The sequence below is a fragment of the Periophthalmus magnuspinnatus genome, chromosome 18 (assembly GCF_009829125.3).
Source record: "Periophthalmus magnuspinnatus isolate fPerMag1 chromosome 18, fPerMag1.2.pri, whole genome shotgun sequence".
Classification (NCBI taxonomy): Eukaryota; Metazoa; Chordata; class Actinopteri; order Gobiiformes; family Gobiidae; genus Periophthalmus; species Periophthalmus magnuspinnatus.
The window spans coordinates 13,472,214-13,491,255 of record NC_047143.1 but is presented as its reverse complement, the minus strand read 5'-3'; the positions used below and the strand labels follow the sequence as shown (position 1 = coordinate 13,491,255).

The window sequence follows — 19,042 nt, the reverse complement described above, 5'->3', positions numbered from 1 at the left end:
GCGTTCCCAGGCCAGCCGAGAGACATAGTCCCTCCAGCATGTCCTGGGTCTTCCCCGGGGCCTCCTCCTGGTGGGACATGCCCAGAACACCTCCCTAGGGAGGCGTCCAGGAGGCATCCTGAGCAGATGCCCGAGCCACCTCAGCTGGCTCCTCTCAATGTGTAGGAGCAGCAGCTCTACTCCGAGCTCTTCCCGTGTGACCGAGCTCCAGGGACGCGACCCTCTTATTCACCAGGGTGAACTCCAACACATGGCGGCTGAGCTGTGGGGCAATGAGCAAGCCCACACCAGCTCGCCGCCGCTCCCCGCGGGCAACGCCAGAGAAATGGAGAGTCCAACCCCTCTCAAGAAGTTGTGTTCCAGAGCCCAAGTTGTGCGTGGAAGTGAGGCCGACTATATCTAGCCGGTAACGCTCAACCTCCCGCACAAGCTCAGGCTCCTTCCCCCTCAGCGAGGTGACATTCCATGTCCCAGAGCTAGTCTCCATGTCCGGAGATCCGGTCGTCGAGGTCCCCGCCTTCAACTGCCGCCCAGATCTCTCAGCACCCGCCCCTCATGGCTCCTCTCACAGGTGGTGGGTCCACGGGAGGATGGCCCCACATTGTTCCTTTGGGCTGGGTCCGGGTGGGGCCCCGGTAACACCAGTCCGAGTGATGTAACTGGCCTTGTTGTATTACTCTTCATGTGGGGCTTCTGAACCGCTCTTAGTCAGACCCGTCTCCAAGGACCTGTTTGCCATGGGTGACCCTACCAGGGGCATGGAGCCCCCGACAACATAGCTCCCAGGATCATTCGGGTGCTCAATCCCCTCCACCACGTTAAGGTGGCGGTTCGGGGAGGGCATTTTTATAGGTATTGACCTCAAATTTGAAATGTAAATGGTCAACAATCTTATCAGTTGAGATATAGTGTATTTTTGTCCCCAGCTACCTACTCCTGCTTTCTACACTTTCATTTTCACAAAGAATTTAGGCTAGGATGAGAAAAAACATTATTTATGTGTGTTTCAAAGTGTATAAATGCTCAGCAGACAAACTCACAGTGATTCTGACACCTGTGGGTAAAACTATAGGTTGTTACCTTTACAAAGACCCCAAACTTGTGTATTTACTACTGAGGGTTCAATAATGGTGATCATTTTAATTTGGAGAGGTCAGAACAAAGGCAATTTCACCAAAATGACCTGGAATGCTAAGGGGTTAATCACTATGGCAACGGTTCTGAAATCCATGGAATGTCTGGTCTGTCTGTGTAAACTAAATTATTAAATGAGTTAATACTTTATTTAATTCCACATGCTGTAGGAGCGGTTGATTTGTGCTGTTGATCCAGCGCAATCATCTGCCTCCATAGCAGAGCTGTGTCATTTATCACAGTACATAAACCATAGACAGCTTCATTCTGTCTGTTTCAGCTCACATCTGCAAAGCACCATATGTCATAATATCAGTGTTATTGCTTTGGTATTTGATTTCCACTAGAGAAAATGTATTCTCTCCTCCTGGCTGGAAGCATGAAATTAAGGTTTTAGGAAAGGAAATAAGACCCACTGTACTTGTATCTGGTATAGTTACAATCTGTGACACCCATGGATCATTCTGTTATAATTTGGACATTTTAACCTCCTAAGACCCAAACTCTTGCATGACATGCTTTATTGATTTCTCTTTGTTATTTGGGCTGATTGGGACCTGATGAGTGTAAAAACAAAGAATAATCTTTTTACATTGTGTAGTTTCTGAGAAAAGTGATGTAAAACAAATGTCCTCATATGTTGACATTTTAATCATTTTGATAAAACATTTGAATAATGATTTGTGAAAACAATTTATTAAGTGCCTGAACACAGTAATTAAATAATAAAAATCAGCTCACTGTTGCAGTTCCAGCTATGTCAGTTCTTTATCACCAGATTGTGTTAAAATAAAGCTCAGATTAAAATCTATCAGAGCCTCAGACAGAACAGTGCCTACAGTTAGCATCACACCCCCAGGGAACATTGATGACATCAGCTGCAAAGTGTCAGTTGTAAACATGTTATACTGTACCTCATGCTGTAATCTCTATATGTCAGTCTCTGCTTTTGTCTGTTCTATTTGAGGGACCAGGTCTGCACATTATCCCATGGCACAATGGTCTATTGACATGACACTGAGGCTATTTTAAATGTTCTCTGTTCTAGGTGCTAAATTGTTGCTGGATTAAAGACATGTCCTGTAGACCAATTAGTCAAGTAAAAAGAGGGGATGGCAAAAGCTCTGAAAACTATTACCTACCTGTATGTATCTGACCCAAACCGCACTCACAAGACAACATCTGCATGGGAGTTCATGTAAAAATTACTTTTATTTATGTAGAAAAAAGTAGTGAGTAGCATTGTACTGTAATGATCTGATATTATGTGATTAGTTCAGGGTTGACACCTTTTGTTGTTCATGTAAGTGTTAATGTGTTGCTGGTAACTGGTTTTGTATGTGACACTTTGGATGCTTTACCGACAAGTTTATGTAATGATTCCATTTGTCAGATATTAGTCAGTTAGGAGACTGGCTTTGCTGAATTGAGACTGCAGTTGCTTTGTGCTTGTTTGTGCTTGTTTTGACATGGGTTACAGCCTACAGACAAGAAAAAGTTTGTCAAGTTTCTCCCACCAGAATGCTACAGTTTTTATATAAACAGATTGAACTTGTGAATCATGAGTTTAATCTGCCTTTTTACATAATTCCCCAAAAATACCAAATCTTATTGTTTTGAAAATGTCATATACACCAAAAACAACATATTAACATGTAATAATAAGTTTCATTTTTATTTTTGACACTTTGGGTCTCCTCTCCGTTTGCTAAAGGTTACATATTCCACATTTAAAAATGCTCAGTTTATTTGTACTGACAGAGAATACATGGAACTTTGCTGTTTTTATTCCATGTGCATAGTCCCAGTAATTACAGTGATATCAACCATAAACCAGGTAAGAACAGTGTAATCACATGCTGTATACATGGTATATAGGCCACATTTTGAACAAACCTAAAAAAAAAAAAAAAAAAGCCCACAGATGTTCAAACTAATCATTATGCTGCTATATTTATCTACTGCTACATCTAAGCTCCTCACCCATGTTCCGTTAGCCTGCAACACTGCATTTGTGGTTCTCAAATTAAAGTGCTCATGGCATAATTTTACATCAGTAAGGGGCAGTTTATGAAGAGAAGTTTAAAACATACAGGAAGTAGTGTTGAGTTCTAAAAAAAAAGATAACATAGGTAAAGGTTTTTTATCAAATAATACTCCATGTATACATTTTCTGTGAGTTTTGAACTGCCACCTTCTTGTGGTGGGGGGTTTGCATAACCAAATGATCCTAGGAGCTATGGCAAACAGACCCTAGGCGCAGCCGGGGCCCCACTCTGGAGCCAGGCCTCAGGCTGGGGCTTCAATGCGAGCACCTGGTAGCCGGGCCTTTGCCCATGGGGCCCTGCCGGGTTTTGCCCGAAAGGATGACGTGGGTCCACAGAGGATGGGTGTTTTGGCAACCCAGTCCACGGACACAGCATCTAGCTGTAGCAACATGGAATGTCACCTCACTGGGGGGAAGGAGCCTAAGCTTGTGCAGGAGGGGGTGATCAGGAAGAACAGCCTCCCTGATCTAAACCTGAGTGGTGTTTTGTTATTGGACACCAGGACACCATAGGTCGGAGGTTGATGATTGTCATCTGCCCTTCAGCCGCATGTCTTGGACACTCGGAAGAAAAGAGGGGCAGAGCTGTCAACCGATCACCACCTGATTGTGAGTTGGATCCATGAGCACAGGAGGAAGCCAGACAGACTTGGCAGACCCAAGAGTATTGTGAGGGTCTGTTGGGAACGTCTGGTGGAAACCTCTGTATGTGAGATCTCCTACTTATGCCTCTGGGAGAGCTTCTCCCACTTCCCGGGGGAGGCTGGGAACATGGAGTCCAAGTGGGCTATGCTCTCCAACCGTATTATTTTCCACCTCCATTGTCAATGCAGCTGTGGTTACAAGGTCTCAGCCCGTGGATTCGCAGAGGCAAAAAAGAGGAGTTCGGGGAGGCCATGGAGGAGGACAATCCGTTGGCTTCAAAGAGATTGGGGATCACAGGATCCCATCTCTGCTGATTGAAGATCTTGTCTTGATGGCTTCATCAAACCAGGCCCTGTGACGGTTTACAGCCAAGTGTGAAGTGGCTGAGCTCTTCCAAATCAGAGGCCATGGTTCTTGACTAAATAAAGGTGGCTTGCCCTCTCCGGGTGAGTGGGGAGTCCTTGCTTCAAGTGGAGGAGTTCGAGTATCTTGGGGTCTTGTTTACGAGTGAAGGATGGAGCGTGAGATTGACAGGCAGACTGTTGTGGTAAAGAAGGAGCTGAGTCGAAAGACAAAGCTCTCAATTTGCCAGTTATCTACGTTTCTACCCTCACCTATGGTCATGAGCTTTGGGTAATGGCAGAATGGATAAGATCATGGGTACAAGCGGACAAAATGAGTTTCTCCTGTAGGGTAGCTGGGCACTCCCTAAGAGATAGGGAGAGGAGCTCAGTCACCCAGGAGGAGCCTGGAAGAGAGCCGCTGCTCATGCACGTTGAGAGGAGCCAGCTGAGGTGGCTTGGGCATCTATTCCAGGTGCCTCCCTGGAGAGGTGTTCCGGGTATGTCCCACCAGGAGGAGGCCCCGAGGAAGACTCAGGACACGCTGGAGGAACGATGTCTCTCGGCTGGCCAGGGAAAGCCTCGGGATCCTCCCAGAAGAGCTGGAGGAAGTGTGTGTGAAGGGGGAAGTCTAGGCCTCCCTGCTGAAACTGCTGCCTCCGCGGCCCGGCTCCAAATAAAGCGGAAGAAAATAGATGGATTTAAACATGAATTTAAACTTGGAGGTAGCATGTCACTTGCACAATTCCATGGAAAAAGAAAGTTAAAACCATACTCTTGAACGTTCTACATTTAAGTTTTATGCCATATTATGGTACATTATAGCCCAACAACGAGATTTCCATGGAAACAAGCAGTAATCGTCACGTTTGTGGAGATGCAAGCCCACCATAAACATAATTAAAATTTAAAAAAGCCTTTATTTTAGTTATTATTTTGGCTAAAAAGCTCAAAACTGTGACTTGAACAAGAGGTTGTATATTTTTAACATTATGGTTGCTGCACAACAGTTATGCAATTACCTCTACATATCTCAGATCCCCTGCTCATGTCGAAATTATAAACTCCAAAATTGTCAATCTTAGGAAAAAAACTAAGCTAGATTTTGTATGTGTCTGTGTGTGTGAAATATGTAGTCTGCAAGGTCAATTGAATAAAATAAGGAAATCCCAAATCGTATGTCTACATTAGGGATTGGGAAATCCAATGCTTTACTGTTGGCCCACAATATATATATTTTTTGGAAAGTGAAATAAAAACTGTTTAAACTTCCATGTCAGACTTTAGCAAATGTGGAATATCCCAGTTTGTCAATCATATATAAAAACCCAAAATGTGTACAAAATGTGAAGTACTGGTGCTCCTGCATCTGGTGCATCAGAGGAGGTAGAGGAGAGGAGGGAACAGGAAGTAAGACTGAAATAGACCAAATGACAGAGAAAGCTGACAGGGCAAATGACAGGGCAGTAGGGCGAGTCCAAAACCTTGAAAAACACACATATACATAGGAGGGGCACTTTCAAAACCTCCAAACACACATGTGCTGCAAGGCACATCCAAATCCTCAAACACACACACACATGCACAGCAGGGGAACATCCAAAATCTCCACATAGTTTTGTATATAGGATGGGCACATCCAAAATCTCCAAACACACACATGTACAGCAGGGCAACTCCAAAACCTCCAAACACAGACAAATATACAGGACAGCACATCCAAACCCTTCACACACACATATACAGGAGGGGAGTGTCCAAAATCTCCAAACACATATAAAACGTAGCACATCCAAAACCTCCACATACACATATACAGCAGGGCACATCCAAAACTTCCTCACACACATACAGAGGCACATCCAGAAGCTCCAAGTATACACAGGAATGTGAGGGTGCATGTTTAGGTATATTTTCAGCAGTGTTTGAGATTCCAGAATGAATCAATGATCATGATTAATAAATATTAAGAAAGTAAGCAATAACAAAAAGGTCTTATAGAGAATACCAACAGAAGACAGATGATTCTCTGCAGAGGACAATCATCATGAGTAACTTTGACAATGATGTGTATCCACTGTTGCACTTCACTTTTGTAGTGCCATTTGGTCCTACAGCAGCTCCCCTCCTCTGGAACTAGTAACAACAATCCCCATAGTGTGTGTCAGTGAACGCACCATGGCTCGTCAGGGTGTATCATGTCTGTTAAGGGTGGCGCAGGCAGTGAAGGCATGACCACATACCCTGGCACTGCTCTAGCACTGCTCTGGTAATCCTTTAGCATTGTTCTGGCACTGCACTGGCACTGCTCTAGCATTGCTCTGGCACTACACTGGCACTGCTTTAGCACTGCACTGGCACTGGCATTGCTCTGGCACTCCTCCTGTGGTACTACTCTGGCACTGCTCTGGTACTGCACTGGCACTACTCTAGCCCTATTCTGGCACTGCTTTGACACTGCTCTAGCAGTGTTGGGGTTCTGCTTGGACCCTGACCTGAACACACTAAAGTCACTAAACAGGCTTCTCAGAGAGATCAGGCAGTGTTTACATATGCTAATAGGATAATTAGGATGCTTAATCAAGGATATGGATGAAGTATTGTTTTGAATCTTTGTTTGATCTTGAAAATCTTATTTATACTTTACATTGCAATGCCTTGAATGTTCCACAGCATATAATTAAGGAGAGGGTATTTTATTTCTGTGAGGTATTAACTGCTAACACATGTTTTGTATAGTTTGGTGTATATTTATGTAAAATTGCCATGCAGGAGAATGGGTGACGTAGGCTTGTGGGTTGAGCTTTGGATAGGATCATGCTAACTGTAAAGAGAGATGGTCCACTACCTTAAAGTGAAAGTAAAAACTGTTTACTGTCGCTGCAGAGACCAATAAACTTGTGAGCAATGCATTTCCTAATCTGTCAAAAATCAAATGCTTAACGTAAATGCGTCCTATGTACCTATATTTGCTAAATTGTTATTTGTATATCAGCAGTTTTATTAACAATTACAGTTACAAGTTTGTTTGTTTTTTTAACTAATGCTAAATGCTAATGTTGCTGAATGTCTTTTAGCCACCCATGTGCTCCTATTCAGCTCTTGGGAATTATTTGTACCTCAGTCATGAAGCATGTTCAACGCAAATATGGATGAACCCTTTATTTAGACACTAATTATTTTACTTCTATGGGGTATTATCTGCTAACATATAATATATTTAGATCACCATGTTACCTTTTATTGTTTTAAAAATGCTATTTTTGCAGAAAACAACACATTAACACATATAGGACATTTCAGTTTAATTTTCCCTCCTCCCTTTGTTCTCTGTGTTAAGTCACTCTCCCTTCAGAGCAGTATCATATTTGTATCCTGTTTTTGTACATTGGGTGGCATGGGTGATATAGGATTGTGGACGGAGCCTTGTACACGCTCATACTGCTAAGCGTAAGGAGGACTGTAAAAGGGTCCAGGAGAGAAATACATGCAAGGATGACATCTAAAACCTCTTCAGGGATGTTTTAATAAGGGAGTTTCATTACATGGTAGAAAGCTAAAATAACAAAAAAAGAAAAAAAACAAACAAACATTTTTTATACACATTAATACATTTTTTTCAGTGAATATAGCATTTTCAAGCCAACAAAAGGTAACATGGTGATCTAAATATGTAAAGTGTTAGCAATTAATACTCTTTAAACAGTTCCTTCAAAATGTGAATACAATTTCTGCCTATCCCACCCAGCTTTGCTCCAGACATTTACAGGTATTTTAACCTGTTTCTGAACAATTGAATGAGGAAAAAATCAAGATACTCATGTTAGTTAAACCACTTTAATTTAGACACTAATCCAAGCCTTCAAACAGAAAACAGTCAATAGCACTGTAAAGATGTTAAAACCAGAGTCAACACATCTCCCTACATAGCAGTTAGATGATTACCACATCATGTTATGTAAATAAGTACCAGCTCGTGTATAAAGCTGCTGCATATGTTCCCTGTTGCCTGAACCCTCACTTGGGGTTAATCTGGGACTAAGGGGTAGACCTGTGCAGCCCCCACACAGGAGATCAGAGGATCTTCTGATATACTTGTATACAAACTTACTGTCCCTAAGTGATTATCAATCTGTATTGATTTAATGCTACAATAGTGGTCTTATGCTATAGGGTCTGATAGGATACCCCCACCTAACTCATTCAACAAGTCAGCACGGAAGGCAAATTGTCTTGTTCTTTTGGACAAGAATACAAGCTCTTACCCCCACTGGAACTAGACCAGGCTACAGTAGAGCAAGACTGAACAGGACCGAAAAAACAAATTGTAATTCAGGACTAAACCAGGACTAAACCAGGACTACGCTAGGACTAAACCAGGACTAGACTAGGACTAGACCAGGGCTGAACTAAGACTAGAACACAACCAAACAAACAAATTCTACTTTAGGTCTAAACCAAAACTAAACCAGTACAAAACTGGGACTAGACCAGAACTAGACCAGGACTAAACCAGGACTAAACCAGGACTACAATAGGACTAAAATAGGACCAAAACTTGACTAGACAAGGACTAAACTACAGGACTGAACAGGAACTGACCAGGACGAAACTGGGACTGAACCAGGACTATAACAGGACCAAATCAAGACAAGCAGGAGACACCTGACCAGGAGTCTTGTATGTGGGGTCTTAAACAGAATGAATGAGTCTGGCTCAAATTAAAGAAAAAGTATAAATCAATGTGCAGTGCCAAACTGTGCCAAAACGTGCTGAGTGGTACCATCCGGTGCAGTCCTTGTGGACTGATGCTCTCACACTGAACAAAAGAGCTACAGGTGGAGATCAATAAGTACAGCCCAGCAACATAATTTAGTGAGACAAAAATTTATGTGTCTAGGCCCATAAGTCAGGACAACACTCACCTAGTCAACTGTCGATTCCCCAAATGGAAAATTAATTAAATCAATGACATGAGCTGCTTCTTACCATCTAAGAAACAGAATCAACAGTATAGTATATATAGTATATGGAGTAGGCTGTGGGCCTTTAGTCATTTAGTTGATTAATTGTTCGATCGTGTCCTACTTGACAAAAATTTGTAATAGTCGACTAATGATTTTATTTAGATTATAAGGATTTATATGGGACAACAGCAGAAAGAACAAGTGAGTAAGTGTGTTAGCTGGAGATTTGGTATTTTTCGGTATTTATATGTAAAAAGGCAGATTAAACTCATGATTCACAATATTAATCTGTCTTTATATATATAGTTTCCTAGTTTCTGCATACATATCTATTTTTGTATGAACTCTCGTGCAGGTATAGCTTTGTGAGTGCATTTTGGGTCAGATACAGAGAGGTATGTAATAGTTTTGAGAGATTTTGCCACGCCCGCTTTTTAGCCAACTAATCTAAGAATTTGTCTGTGTAGACCCTCAGTCGTCCAGGTCTGATCCATAGGAAAGTTAAATCTGTCAACTGAACAAATCATTGTAGCAGTGAAGACATTCTTCAGTTCTGGTCAGAATGCTGGTGGCCACTGCCTTAAATCTATCTGAGGGGAAGATAAATAGATTTAATAGATAGATAGAAGATCTATTTCTGACATGTTAGTTTCATATGAACCATCATACTCTGAGGACCTTCTGCTGTAGTCCTGCTTTAGTTCTTCTATATTCATGGTTTAGTCCTTTAGTCCTATATTGTGATTTTAACATATTTATTATTCTATAAAGATCTTTGAATTACTTTGTGTATGGACTTTGTGTATGTATTTAGTTACTTCCTGTGGCTCAGAGAATAGACTTTAAAGTAGCTCTGCTTGTTCACAAGTCTCTCCATGGTCTAGCCCAGGGGTCGGCAACCTTTAACACGCAAAGAGCCATTTGGACCCATTTTCCACAGAAAATAAAACACTGGGAGCTGCAAATACTTTTTGACATCTAAAATGAAGATAACACTGTGTATAATAATAATAATAATAATAATAATAATAATAATAATAATAATAATAATAATAATAATAACGTAACGGAATAATGTTGTTTTATTTTCACGGACAAGCCTTCTACGCGTGGCAGATATGGCAAAAATAAGTTAAGTGCATAAAAAATACAACTCACCAAACCGCTGCATCAGTGTGAGCCCTGCACTTGTTCCTTCTTCCTTCTTTTAATCCCAGGTGTTTAGTCTCCATGTGCCAAAGCAGTTTTGAAGGTTTCATTGCCTCATTGCCTCCTGATGTTGTCTGTTAAATTTAGCTTTCTTTTTCTTGGAGGTCATAGGCTACTCTACTGGTTCCTCAGTTGGCCTTTTCCCCTTTGTTAAAAAGCTCTCCAAAGACTTTTGTTTTGACTCATTTTCACTCTCTTGTGGCTCTACTTTTGTGTGTCGTGTCTGATGTGTTATATGTGATACGTCATCGCGGAGGACAAGAGCAGATAATAAACTTGTCACTACATCAAATAGATTTCTGGGGCGATTTCCTTCCTTTCATGATATATCTATGGACGAGTTTATTAGTGCGTCATTAGGGACAGGTGAAAGAAGATCCTCCTGCTCCTGACCCCTGTGCGCACAGTGTTTGAAAACCAGGGCTGTGTCTTTACGCAGAACTGTGAGCTGTGTCTGTAAGCCGTGAGCGATGTTGTTTTTAACATCGTTTCGCGAGTGTGTCGCTTATTTTGATCAACGAAAAATAAGAAAATATCATTTTAGTTGAATATTTCAAGATCATAATAATCTTCCAGTTTAAACTACAATAAAAAAGAACTAACACAAATAAAATACACTTCAATTAAATACTTAAAATGTATTTTCCCAAGCCACGCAGAGCCGCAGTATAAGGATGAAAGAGCCACATGCAGCTCCGGAGCCGTGGGTTGCCGACCCCTGGTCTAGCCCCAAAGTACATCTCTGACATGCTGTGTCAGTCCTGGTTTAGTCCTGATGTAGTCCTGGTTTAGTCTTGGTTTTAGTCCTTCTGTAGTCCTGGTTTAGATCTGGCCTACTGCTCGTGCCCAGATTTAACTTACATAATACAAAAGATCCAAAGAGCTTTCATATAAGATATTCCACACCTCAGGCATATTACAGATGCTGTAGGAGAGAGAGCTCTGAAAACTGAATAGTGCATTTACAAGTAACTGTTCTCGGGTTTGTTGCCTGCGTGTCTCCATGGAGATGTGATTGCTTTATTTAGAATACTACACACTATAGAATTAAACTTAGCTGTCTCCATGGAAACAGACAAAACAAATAACAATTATAGTTCAGATCTGCAGAAAGGCAAGGCCCCTCACAGTAAGGATGCATGAGTTTCAATTTATTTTTGAGCGATATAACCTCACATAGTGAGATAAATGCTACACAGAGCTGTTTAATGCCATACTCTGTAACATTCCACGTAGACACTGCAGGGAGCTTAATCAGACTCTAGGATGTGCTCATGCCAACGCATAACCAGATTAAGACGTGTGCACCAGAACAGTGTCATCGGATTGTTAGCGCCTGGGTGGGGGGAGGGGGCAAAAGAGAAGGGGAGGGAAGGGGCGGGGGAGGAGAGAAAGGGGGTGGAGGGAGGAAGGGAGAGAAAGAGGGAGAAAGAGAGGAGGAGAGAAAGAGGGGGGAGGTGGACAAAACGGGGGGGGGGGGGGGACACGGAAAGGAGGATGAGCAAAGAGAGACATAGACAAAAGAAGTTAGTTAGTTAGTTAGTTAGTTTATTCAGACACACACAGAAAAACACACAAAACAATGTTACAGTCACGCACACAGAATCCGTCCATTGTGACTGAAAGGCATTGGCTGAAGCTAAGCTTATTTATGCCTGCCTAAGAAAGAAGAGAATGGGAAGGAGGAAGAGAGAGGTAACAGAGAGAGTATGGGGGGTTTGGAAAGGAAGGGGGGCAGAGAGAGAGAGACGGGGAGAGAAAGAGGAAGAGGGAGGAAGAGAGGAGGAAGAGGGAGAAGGAGAAGAGGAGGGCGAGGGGGGGAGAAAGAGGGAGAAGTAGGAGGAGAGGGGGAAGAAGTGGGAGGAGGACACCCTGAGGCACATGAGGCTTGGTGTGGCTGTTCAGATCCTCATAGATCAATGTCCTCACTGAGCTCAGATAATTTTACTGTCCAGAGTCAAGATCAACCTCAGGAGTCACACTTTACACTGTGAGGAGGGAGGACTACTACTACAACTAATACTACTGCTACTGCTGCTACTGCTATTGCTACTACTGCTACACATGCTACTACTGCTGCTAATACTGCTGCAACTGCTGCTGTTTTTGTTGCTTACTACCAGCTTGGCAAGAAATAAAATACCATGGTCTCATTTTGGTGCTTTTACAATATAGATGTTGTGAGAAACATAAAATGCACAAATTTACAAAGAAAAGTCTGGTGCCCCAGCATTACATGCCTCTAAAGTTATTACAAATGATATTTGGGCACAAACACACTGAAGAAGGAGGGAACTTGTAGCCTACATGTGAGTGACAGATTGTCTGACTTGAATTATTGAGGGGAAACATGTCTGGGGTAAATTATTCATGCAGGATGAGAAGGTCCTGCTCTCTCTCTCTCTCTCCCTCTCTGTGTGTGTGTTCTGTCTGCTCTCGCACTGTGGTCTCTGTGCTTTCTCTCTACTCTCTGTGTGTGTGTGTTCTATCTGCTCTTGCTCTGTGGTCTCTGTGCATTCTCTCTGCTCTCTCTTTCTGTGGTCTCTCTGCTCTCTCTCTGTGCTCTCTCTCTGAGGTTTCTCTACTCTCTCTCTCTGCTCTCTCTGTGGTCACTCTGCTCTCTCTCTCTGTGGTCTCTTTGCTCTCTCTCTGCTCTCTCTTTCTGTTGCTTCTTGTCTCTGTTTCTAGTCTCTCTGCGATCTCTTTTCTCTCTCTGTTTTCTCTCTGCGCTCTCTCTGGAGTTTGTCTGCTTTCTCTCTATGTGCTCTCTGAGGTCTATCTACTCTCTCTTTCTGCTCTCTCTTTCTGAGGTTTCTTTGCTCTCTTTCTCCTTGATCTCTTTGCTCTCTCTCTCTAAGGTATATGCTCTTTCTCTCTATGCTTTCTCTGAGGTCTCTCTGCTATCTCTCTCTCTTTGCTTGCTCTGTGGCCTCTCTCACTCTCTCTCTCTCTCTCTCTCCATGGACTCTTTCCTCTCCTCTGCTCTCTCTCTCTCTCTCTCTCTCTCTGTGGTCTCTATGGAGAGGTGAGGCAGACCCTCCACCATAAAAGTTACACTGAGTAGCTTTAAATTCACACAGTACAGTATTATTTGCCCAATTTAAACCCTTCTACCCGACTTCAAGGAGGCATGAACTGACTTTGGATCCTCATATATGATTTTTAATCTGCTGTGGTCTGTCATATCATAACCACAGACAGAGTGATGGAAACGGAGGCGCAAGATACAGACTTATTACTCACCTCACGTAAAGTTGTAAAGTTAAACTGCAGCATTCTCATCCATATTATCCATTAGATTTTGTCCTCTGCAAATAATGACACTCAGTCCACAAAACAGCACTATTAATCCAGTATGACGTATTTAAGAAGTAAAAAGGACAAAGTAATTTCTCACATGTATCTGTTTACATCCACTCAGCGAGGATCAGGGTGGAGCTGCTGCAGATTAGCAATAGTGACTCTACTTTTTGTGTCAATCAGTCTTCTGTGCAATAAAAGCATTTATCTGAATTATTGCACCACATTTCACAAATAACACAATTTTGATGTGCTTCTAAACTAGAAGTTCAATGCTCTGATTTTTTGAACACCAGAAACAGCTAATACGAGGTGTGTTATAGTTTTGATAGCTCATACCTTTTAGTTTGTAGTGAGCTCTCTGCTGCTCTATCCCGCCACAATCTTTGTGCTGGGATATTAAAAATCTCATCCGGTGCTCCTCGTTTCTATTTTTGTGTTCTGCACTTTTTGCTGCACATTTAAAAAAAACATTCAAGATGCAAAAATCTTGTTGTGTGTGTCAGGGTTTAAGCATCAGCCAAAGGAAGAGTAAGTATATTTTTTTTAGAGGGGAAACTAAAACAGTGAATGAACCAATCAGGAATTCAATTCACAAGTGAGGCCACACCAAAGCTCATGATTTAGCACAGTCAGTTCACATACAGGAATATATTATGGGACCTGATCCCCAGGTGATCTCTGCTCTTTCACCAGAGCAGCTTTTCCAAATGAACATGAGATTTATAGAGGTGAAGGCCCACAGGAGAATATGTGGCAATACATGTTAGGTTTGATCACTTAACAACACACAGCACCTGTCATCCAAAATGAATATTTTCAAAACACAATCACACATTCGAGAAGTACTAATGTTGAACAGTGAAGGGCCATCCATTCATTTTCTTCTGCTTATCCGAGGCCAGGTCACAGGGACAGCAGTCTAAGCAGGGACTTCCAGACTTCCCTCACCCCCGACACATCCTCCAGCTCCTCTGGGGGACCCCAAGGCGTTCCCAGGCCAGCCGAGAGACATATTCCCTCCAGCGTGTCCTGGGTTTTCCCCGGGGCCTCCTCCCAGTGGAACATGCCCGGAACACCTCCCTAGGGAGGCGTCCAAGAGGCATCCTGAGCAGATGCCCGAGCCACCTCAACTGGTTTCTCTCGACGTGTAGGAGCAGTGGCTCTCGGTTACCATCGAGCTCCTGCCACGTGACCGAGCTCCTCACCCTATCCCTAAGGTTGCACCCGGCCACCCTACGAAGAAAACCCCAAAAAAAACACCTTAATATGCAAATCAATAATAGACTTGTGCTTGTGGTGGTCACTCTCTCCTCAATGCAATGAGATCCCATAGCCTACTCTAGCAATTTTTTATTTTTTTTTATTGATATAGAATGACTAATGTGTCATATGTTAAAGGGTCCATATTATGCTATTTTCTCATGATGTTTCCTTATCAAAAACATACCTGGAGTTGTGTTACATTTCATTCACACGTTTAATGCACAAACCCTGCATTTGTAGTTCCTCTCACACAAAAACACTCCACCTTGTGAAGTCATGTGGTAATACGGCAAGTACTCCACGACGCTTTTAAATGCCATACACCTTCACTAGAATTATTTGGAGTAAAGACCAATCAAGTGTCAACAAATGGCATTTGTGTGTACACAAAAGTTCATACACACTGCCTCTCAGAAGTTGAGTAAAAACAGGTTTAAAAGTGCATTGAAAAACACATTTCACAAATATAGAACTGCATATTAAAGTCACAGTATATAACTCTATTGAGGTGAAAAGTCAACAACATAATTCCATTAAAATCATACTTCAGAACATTCTTCATGGAAATAGGTATGTTTTATGCCATAGTGTGGAAGATAACAGCCAACATGGAAATAACCTTTCCATGTAAACAAGCAGCAGAAGGCCCTCTTCCAGATCAAATATGAATCAGGTTTGTGGAGATGCAGGCCCGCTCACATTAGGTATGTTGGTTGTTTTCCAGTGGAATAAACACACTCGTAATGATATTTGGCACAAAAAAAACAAAAAACAAAACACTGTACTGTAGCTTTAAAGTACTCATATGATCCTATTTTCTAATTTATGTTATAATTGACCACCATGGGGTAATAGAAAAACTGCTCCACTGTGTTTTTAAATGCCATACACCTTCACTAGAATCATTTGGATGATTTCAGTCCTGGAATTACTTGAAGACATCATAAGGTTGTTTACAGACTAATAATAAAGGACTGCTCAAACACGTGTGAATGAAACAAAACCCAACTCCAAGTATGTTTTGAGGAGGTGACAGCATTATAACATGGCTAAAAGCTCACTTGTGTGTAATATGGGACCTTTAAGTACATCATTCACCGGACCAGATCTGCAAACTGCTGGAAATTTGTCCAAACACCACATATTTCCAGTTTAGAGGGATGGGCTCTCCGGTCTCTCCTATTATGGCTAACTTATCCATGGAACAATTTGTACAAAAGGCACTGGCCTCATTTCCAGGCACTGCACCCACACATTGGTATCGATATGTGGATGATAACTAGACTAAAATAAAAATTCAAGATCTTGAGCCCTTTACTGCACATATTAATGCTGCGGATCCAAACATCAAGTTCACATGGGAAGAGGTCAAGGAGGACAAACTGGCCTTCTTAGATTGTGCAGTAACAATAGGAGAGGACTGGCGACTCCAGTCTTCAGGAAGCCCACACACACTGACCAATAAATGCTGATTGATTCACACCATCCACTGCAGCACAAACTCGGAGTTATCCGTACACTACAACACAGAGCTCAAGTGGTGCCCACAAACACAGAAAGAAAACTGAAGGAGGATCAACATGTGGAGAAAGCCCTCTCTGCTAGTGGATATCCAAAGTGGGCCTTCAATAGATCTAAGAGAGCTAAAAAAAACAGGACAACACAGAATCTCAACCGAGAAGGAAAGGTGCTACCATTCCTTACACAGGAGGTGTGTCTGAAAAACTTCAGAGAATTTTCAGACAGTATGAGTTTCCTATCTTTTTCAAACCCGCAAACACTTTAAGACAAAAACTCGTCCACCCTAAGGACAAAACCCCGAGTCATAAACAAAGTAATGTAGTCGAGCGTTACATTGGAGAAACTGAACAGTTACTCCATAAGAGGATGTACCAACACCACCGTGAGAGTTCCTCTGGACCCCAGTCCGCCGTATATCTCCATCTCAAAGCCACTAACCATTAGTGAACTTGAAGAGAGTTAAGTTCAGATCTTAGAGAAAATAAATGGTTTGAGGGGGGAGTTAAAGAAGCTATTTTTTAGGAAAGAGAATCCTTCCTTAAACAAGAAATGGGGCCTGAGACATAATCTCTCCCCCATCTATAACTACATCTTCAGGCCCAGAACAATGAGAACAATAGCAGGCTCATTCAGGGCTGTATAGGGTAGTTTCAGCTGAAAGTGGAGACAATAGATGTTTACAGTTTCAGAGTAGTTAGCCCCTCCCTTTAAGGCAGTGGCCACCAGCAATCTGACCAGAACTGAAGAAGCAGCTTGAATGAGCAGCGAAATGTCTTCACTCCTACAACTATTTGTCCAGTTGACAGATTTAAACTTTGTCTTTTGCTATCATTCAAGTAGGCCAGAAATTTAAAAGCAGCAGTAGTATAGTAGCTTAATAAATATAAAACGAGGTAGCACTATTGCACAACAATGTAGGATCAGTACTTTGGCTATCAGTCTCACAGTTGATTTCTATAGCCCCAATAGTCATCAGATTCAGGAATAACAATAGGATGTCAATAATTGTGTATTGTCAACGTTCACTGACTAACACAATGTGATGACTAATACAGTCTTCTATCATCCAAGCTTTTGCAAAATCATCACTGTTAAACCACATCAGTAGTGCCATTAAGGATGCATTCACATTTCACCGTATCAAAACTGAAACTGAGACTAAACCTCTAACTTAAAGGGCCCATATTAGATTATTTGCTGATCAATGTTATAATGTTGTTTCCTCATCACAAACATACCTGGAGTTGTGTTTTGTTTCATTCACATATGTTTAACACATCTATCCCCCATATTTAGGCTGAGTTCTTCTCTTAGACAGAAACTACTCTATTCTATCTTGTGATGCCATGTGGTAATACAAGAAGTACTGCATTTTAAGCTTCATACACCTTCACTAGATTCCTGAAAACTACTACTACATGACATCACAAGGTGGAACAGAGCATTTTGAGCTTTGAAGATGTAGACAGATTAATATTAAAGGATTACTCAAATATGTTTTAATGAAATAAAACACAACTCCATGTATATTTTGAAGAGCATTATTACATGGCCTAAAGCTCACAAGAGGCAATTTGGCAAAATATAGAATATTTAACCAAAGCTCAAATTCAACGTTGATTCATGCCCTTGTGTTCTCTCTCTCTCTCTCTCTCTCTCTCTCTCTCTCTCTCTCTCTCTCTCTCTCTCTCTCTCTCTCTCTCTCTCTCTCTCTCTCTCTCTCTCTCTCTCTCTCTCTCTCTCTCTCTCTCTCTCTCTCTCTCTCTCTCTCTCTCTCTCTCTCTCTGGTGTCTTTGCCCAGCGCCAGGACACTACAACACGCATCGTGACCCCCGTGCGCGTGCACGTGGACCTCGGCTTAAAACGCACACACTGTCCACCAGCGCCTCGGTGATCTCCCTGCCAGGCTCGCGCTGACACAGAAACGTCCGCCTCATTGGACGTGTTTCGGTCCGAAGCGACAATGACCGCGCCACACCTGCGTCTAGCGTCACGCACATCTCTCAAGCAGGCACGCTCTAACGTTCTGTTTACGCAGGTAAGCAATCCCGAAAACACAACATTTGCCATATCGTAAACAGCTCGAGTTGTTTATCCGTTTTGTACACATGCACAAGACGTCCTACCGTGTGGTTACTGCGGTTCGCTTCATTCATTCACTGGCGGCTGGTCATTCCCCTAAGTCCGCATCCTCGCGCGTCTCATCCGGCAGAGGAGTGAGCTGGTGGCCACGAGCTCCAGAGGTATCAGGGCTACAGAGCAGGCGCAGTGCAGTGCACGTCGCCCTCTCTCTCTCTCTCTCTCTCTCTCTCTCTCTCTCTCTCTCGCTCTCTCTCTCGCTCTCCTTGTTGCAGGCGCCGTGTGAGGTCGTTCATCACTTGATGGACATTTTCAATTGGCGTATGCATAAAACAGAAGTACTATAAGATTTTTGGGATAGTAGAGTGTGTCTGACTGATTAGTTCCAAAACAAGTATTTGACATTCCATTCCAGTTAGGTAAATTCATTCATAAAAAACATGCTTAAACTGTTATAGTATGTAACTTTTGGGCAAAAAAATAGACAAAAATAAAAGTTTTGTCTGTTTTGTTTGTTTGTTTGTTTGTTTTCA

The 19,042-nt window shown here is 42.2% G+C and overlaps 1 protein-coding gene across 1 annotated transcript in view; it reads right to left on the bottom strand.

The window, feature by feature from the left end:
- The window catches only part of LOC117386261 (sodium/calcium exchanger 1-like), a 199,337-nt gene extending 180,686 nt beyond the window's left edge, over positions 1 to 18,651 (bottom strand). The window contains exon 1 of the mRNA XM_055229116.1: positions 18,557 to 18,651. The gene's annotated coding sequence lies outside the window, so the exon portion shown is untranslated. The remainder of the gene's footprint in view (positions 1 to 18,556) is intronic.
- Positions 18,652 to 19,042: the final 391 nt, after the last annotated feature.